The sequence below is a fragment of the Quercus robur genome, chromosome 12, assembly GCF_932294415.1.
Source record: "Quercus robur chromosome 12, dhQueRobu3.1, whole genome shotgun sequence".
Lineage (NCBI taxonomy): Eukaryota > Viridiplantae > Streptophyta > Magnoliopsida > Fagales > Fagaceae > Quercus > Quercus robur.
The window spans coordinates 16,786,187-16,792,755 of NC_065545.1; the positions used below are offsets into that span (position 1 = coordinate 16,786,187).

At 31.7% G+C, this 6,569-nt stretch overlaps 1 long non-coding RNA gene across 1 annotated transcript; it reads left to right on the forward strand.

Annotated features, from left to right (window-relative positions):
* Positions 1 to 947: 947 nt before the first annotated feature.
* On the forward strand, positions 948 to 4,060 carry LOC126710298 (uncharacterized). The gene is made up of 2 exons (XR_007649627.1): positions 948 to 1,188; positions 2,554 to 4,060. It is a non-coding gene; the product is annotated as an uncharacterized LOC126710298 (long non-coding RNA).
* The last annotated feature ends 2,509 nt before the right edge of the window (positions 4,061 to 6,569 follow it).

The following is a 6,569-nucleotide window of genomic DNA, read 5'->3' on the forward strand; positions in this document are numbered from 1 at the left end:
TAAGTAACAACTTGGCTAATTACCTAGGTTAAATCAATTGTGTTTTAAGGGGTCTAAAAACTAACTTACGCCATAAGGTTTTGTAACCAAGGAGCTTTGTGATCTTCATCGTGTGGATGAACTGAAGAACTTTGCAGCCAACATCATTCTCAAGCTGGTGTGTTAGTCACGTACTTGGATCTGTGCATTGATTGGTTAGTCACGTACTAGGAACCATGCATTGAAAATGAGAAATTGTCATTACAAAACAAGTCCAATTGGGTATTGGGGTAAGGGTTCAACTATAGGTTGGTATAAGGTACTGAGATTCCTTTACTTGTAATCGCTTTTTTTGATAATAGTAGATTCTCAGGAGTGGTGACCTTAAATTCATCCGGTAGGGTTTTGTGTAACACCCCGACCCAACTTTATAGTTAAACTTTGTGTTTGAGTGGTTAAGTATTATTATTATTTTAAGCTACTTTCTTTTTATAATTAATAGAAGAGTATTTAATAAATATATTATTTTATAATGCTTTTGGATAAGAATTGTAAAGATTATAAATACTTGGATGGCTAATTGTATTATGTATATATACTAAGTATGTACAAAATTATATTAAGTGGTTTAAGTTATTAGATACATAGTTGGTGTTAATTAAGTATGATGCATGAGATGTTATAGTAGAATTCCACCCACACATGCAACCAATGGAAATTCAACACACATAATGTCAAAGTACCATGCATGTTGACAAACCCAAAGACCAACACTTGGCTGGCCATGCAATAAACAAACTCCACCTCATTCTTCTTTGACTTTGTCAAAGTAACTTGAACATCCAAGAAGTCTCTCTATTCCCACAGGTCCACACAAATCTGAAATTCTCGCCTCACTTTGCTCTCTTTTCTCTTAAGGAAAGAGCTAGAAGCTCTCTTCAGTCCACAGGTTCACACACCAAAAGAAAGATAAGTCTCCATCTTATCTCTTCTTTGACTCTTTCAAAGCAACTAGAACAATCAAGAACTCTCTCCCTCTTTCATACCCACGGTCCAACATCAAAAGAAAGAAAAACTCTCAACTCTTCTCTCCCTCTCACACCTATGGGCAGTAAGGAAAAAGGTTTCTTTCATTTCTTCTCAAGCTTTTGTTCCCAATTTAAAGCTAGAGTGATTCTAGCTCAATCACTCCAAGAACCTGTGTCTAGGGTAAGGGGAAAATCTAATCCTTTTAATCTATTATTCATTTTAAACTTAAGTGATGGTTATATAAATTTGTATATGGGTGTGTTGGATTTTAGAGACTGTTGATGGGTTGAATATGAAAAGAGTTATTGTTTATGTTTGCATGTGCTCCTAGATGATAGAGAAAGATAAAATCTGTTGTTATGGGTAAGTGTTAAAATGAGTGAAATAGCTAGATAAAATTTATAGAATTGCTAATTGAGGTGTTGAATGTGTAGTTAATTCAGTAATTAAAGCTTGTTGAGAGTTAGTTCATGAACTTGTTAAGAGTTGCACTCACTGGTTAACTTGTTTAGTCATTATAGATCATGTATTTTTCTAGGACAGCTACAGGTAAAACGTTTGTTGGAGATTATTATATAATATGTTTAGTATGTGTATATTAAATTTCATATGAAAATACCATCGTTTGATAATTGTTTGTGAATTTACAAGAAAATGTTGCAAAGCTGTCACTGTGACAGATTCTGTGTTTACGCATGATAAATTATGTATTAAATTGTATACAGTGAATTTGGATGCTAGGGATATTTCCTATAAAATCTAAGACAAATTTAATAGCATTTGGATTAATATAAGAATAGTGGTTTAATTTCTAAATTGTATGAAATTCTGTCAGGACAGATTTGAGCTCGTTGTCTTGCATGATTTTTAGTAAATCATGGTTTCATGATTTGACTCCGAAATTGATATGGTATTTACGAGGTATTTAAAGGAGTTTCTCTGTAAAATTTCATGGAGATTGGATGTGTTTAGATAGCTCATTTGTATTTTACAAATGAGGTATATGCTGCTGAAATAAGCAGTAAACAGTAAATGGTAACTCTGACTTTGAGGATTTAATTCTAAAGTTAGGGTGAATGTTTTGAGCTATAATTTAATATGCTTATCTTTTGGTATGTCTAGATCATAGATTAATTTTGTATAACTTGGTTCAAGGTTTAGTACTCAAACGAGGGGTTCTAAACCATCCGCCTATTATTTTTATGAAGCTGTCTTGTTCAATGCGTTGTATGTGGCCATATGAGTGTATATGGTTATATGACCATGTTTAAAGGATTTTATGTTTATGTGTGCATTATTTCCCTAATCTTAAAGCACATCTTGAAATAAAGTTGGATCTTCTAGAAATATGATATAAATAAGAGAATGATGGTTTTTCTTTAGTTTGGTACATCATTTGTTGATATGTGCATAATATGTTTGTGGGAACCTCGTTGAGGTAAGATTAGGATTTCCTTGATTCTAAGAGATAAGCTTTGAGAAGAATGTGTAAGTTTATGATAAAGAATAATGATAGTAAGTAATAAGCTTTGATATTTGGTTTAGGTGTTACCAGCCCCCAGGTCTAAGTTCCTTCAATTGTAGGCTTTCTGTTCCTTTGCCTTTAGGTAAAGGATAAGTTATATGAGCATTTGGTAAGTCATGAAGTTATTTTAAAGTGTATTATGCATTAAAATGTTTTTTATTAGAGATATGACATATAAGCATGTTTCAGACAAAGATATGTTCGTGAGCTTTCGAAACCTTATGTATATGATTTAAGCATATTGATGCTATTACTAATTTCCACGAACATGATGTTTAAAGAAAATAATGGAAATGCTATTATTGTGAAATGATATGCAAACCATGAATTTCAGTATGATGTATAAGTATGAAATGTTTTCGGGTTATGTCCTCTGGTGATCTGAACTCGGTCAGTAGGGGTTAATTACTGGCTTTCCATGGAAAATGTTATCTGTTTGGCCATTTAAAGTAAAAGAAATGGGGCTGCCCGTAACTCTAGGCCATTTAAAGTAGAGGAAATGAGGCTACCCATAACTCTAATCTAAACAAGACTTTCTTCCCAATGTGTACGGATAGCGAGGAGGAACAAAACCTTGAGGGGATGTGTCATCAGGCTTCCCAAAGAGGACAATATCATACACACGAGGGCACCTAAATATGATGAGGCATTCTCTGTACAGACTTATAAGATATGGACTAACCAATATGTTATGAACACCTATATTATGTTATTGATCATGAGAGAATGATTTTGTTTAAATGCATTGTGAAAAGTTAAAAGCTCTCATGGAAAGAAGAAGTTTCTGATGAAAAGAAAGCTGTTCTATAAAGATAAAATTTTCTGAAGTTCTGTTGTGCTTTAAAAATAAAAAATCTGATGAAAAGGTTTTAGTGTTCTATAAAGATAAAGCTTCTGATGAAAGTACAAGTTTATGTTAAAAGTTATCAGATATCTGTTCTTTATGAAACGTTAAGTTTTATGATTATGAAAGTTAAAATATTTTATGAGAAGAAATTTATGAAGGAAAGTTTTATTATTCTTTAAGATGCTTCTAGTTTAAGACAAAGTTACCAATTATCTAATTTAAGTTAAAACAATTTTTTTGTAATGAGAATATATATATATATATATATATATATAGTGACTTTGTAGGAAATGAAGGAAATTCAATCCGAAAGGTTTTGGTAATATTATTCTGATGAGAAAAAGGAGAACAATTATTTTCCTACGAAGAGTGTATAAGTTATTATTATAAATTGTACAAAATACTATGCATGAAAAGATGTTCTCCTATCTGAATATTTATAAAATGAAATGATTTGATTTACATGCATTCTTATTAAATTCTTATGTATCTTACCCTTATTGAGTTTTGGAAGGAGCTAGTTTTAGTGTTAATGTATAGATCCCAAATTAGCAATTTTATGTTTAGCTTTGTAGTATTGTGTATTTAAGGATCTAATGAAAGTTGTGTATCTTAAAGCATTAAGAGATGTATTATGTGAAATTTAGAATTTGAGTAACTGATGGATTATGTTATTCTTTGAGTATAGTGTAGATGCTCTAAATGTTAAGTGAAAAGTTATATCATTTAAGTAAAGAAACTAGAATGAAAAGAAAGAGGGAAGCTTTTGTAAAAGTTTTTTAAAAGTTAAGTTGGTTCTTGTTAATATCAGGTTTAAGCTTGATATTAGCATGCCAGTCATGGTCAAAATCCGGGTATTGGGTTTGGGGTGTGACATTTTGCCTCGATGGTTTTTCCCATTCATAAACAAATCACCTGTGTCAAATTTATTTTCCGTTGCATTTAACTTAGTTGATAATTTGTTTGTGCTACCATACTTATTGCATGTAATTGAATCTAATTAATTTCACTTGGTTAAATTAATTGATTAAGTTACCAAAGGGGGTCAATACATTCTTGGCCTATCATCAATATTAAGCTAATCACATGTTAAGTTTGAAGCATTTTCTTGTTTATAAGCTACTATTTTATTAACTTAATCTTTCTTTATACATGGTAAACATCATTACTAAAAAATTTTAATCCCTTCATAGATATATAATAATATTTAATAATAAAATTCTACTTGAAATTATATTTTTGAGTTAATTAGAATGATTTTCATTTATAAACTTATAAAAATTAGATTCATCAACCTTGTACTATTTAAACAATATGTTAATCAATAACAATCTTGCACATATATTGTTTTGTCTTTATTAGTATAATAATGGCTAAATAATTAAATTAACAATTTTTAATGGTTTAAAGTTTAAACTTTTAAACAAACTAGTCCTGGATCCCACATGTTGTGCATGATAATATTTTTAGGGTGGTCTCATTAAGGTTTTTTTTTTTTTTTGGCAATTTTTACTAATTTAATAAATAGTAATGTATTTCATAATCATATTTTCATTTGTTATAATGACAATTACAAATGTAATATATAATTTTTGTCATACCAAAATGAAAACAATGCAATTTTTCTAAGGAATTCAAAAGGTTGAAAAAAAAAATTAATTTTTTAATAAAAATTATTTATAAAATTTTTTGTATCATTAAAAAGTAACTAAAATTTGTAAATTATTTTTAGTTTTAAAGAATCCTTTTCAAACCCAATTTTTTCTACCGTACAATCAAAAACACCGAGAAACATATCAAAAAAATTTATAAACGTTCAAAAACACTAGTTGTTTGACATATTGCTTGAGTTGGTTAAGTTGTATTTTGGGGGTCTAAACGTTCAAAGGTGTTTTGTACATGTTTTTGAACTTTCAGGAATATCTTCAAATGTTAGAGGTGGTGATCTTCAAAAGGCACCCACATAATCCTTTGTTCCTTTCATATATAGGAATCTTCCAAAAATGTACCAAATTGCTTGATATATGGAATCAACCCAACCAATTGATTAAATGAAAGGTATTGGATTGACAAGAAAATAAGACTAGGTTAATTTTGATTGGTTTCTCAAGAAATGAGGAAATGTTTTCAGTTTACTAGAAGCCAATTTTAATGCAGTAAATTGCAGGGAGCCGTTAAAGTTGTTAGTTGTAATTTCTTCATTTATTTCATGCAAACTTTATCCTCAACACAATGGCTCTAATATAGACATTGATGTTGTCATTGCTACCGTTTTACGTAGCAATTTGTTAACCAAGACTTGGGATGATTTATACGTGTGCTAAATGAACAAATTAATATCTATTTTAGATGAGATTAGTCTAATCTAAGTATATATGTGTATGAAGCTCCTTCTTACAGACTTGAATTCCTATCCTTGCCCACCCACCACCTCACAAGAACTTAGTACTTATGGAGTGACCATCACGCCAATGATGCGCAGTAATAAACCTTAAGGTTTCAAAAGGTAATAAATTAAACTTCATTCTATTTAACTAAAACTGTAAGGTTGAATTTATTCAACCATCTAATTGGCTTTATTCCGTGCCAAATTTGCTTGTAATTCAGCATTTAGTAACCCTGTATTTAGGTGGGATTGTTGTAAGGGTAGTGAGTGAGATAGTGTGAAGATTGCTCAAGAGTGTGCAAGAAAACAGAGAGTCGCGGCTGGGACTCGCGACTGGACTCGCGGCTTCAACCCGCCAGAATCTGCACACGTGCCAAGCATGCTGGAAGATGAACAGTCATGCTAGCTGGAGCACTACAGGACAAAACAGGACAACTGGCCATACGGTTAACTCGCGACTGGAACTCGCGACTTAGTCAAGCCGCGAGGTCAAGCCGCGAGCCACCCCTGTTTTGGAAAAACCTGACGTTTCGCATTCCACTCCTCTTCAGTATAAATACCCTTTTAACCCACGATTGAAAGAGAGCTTCCAGAGAGAATTTTGAGAGAGAAACCCTAAAGAAAAACCAGATTGTTTTACCCACAATCTCTACCTTAGAGTCTCATCAAAATCCCTCACTCTCTTCCTCTCCATTGTCAAATCCTTGAGAGGCCTTTATACCAAACCTGGTTCTCACCATTATCATCTCTGTGAGACAGTCGTTTGGAGTTTTGGGAAGCAGTTAGGAAGGAGCCAATATTCA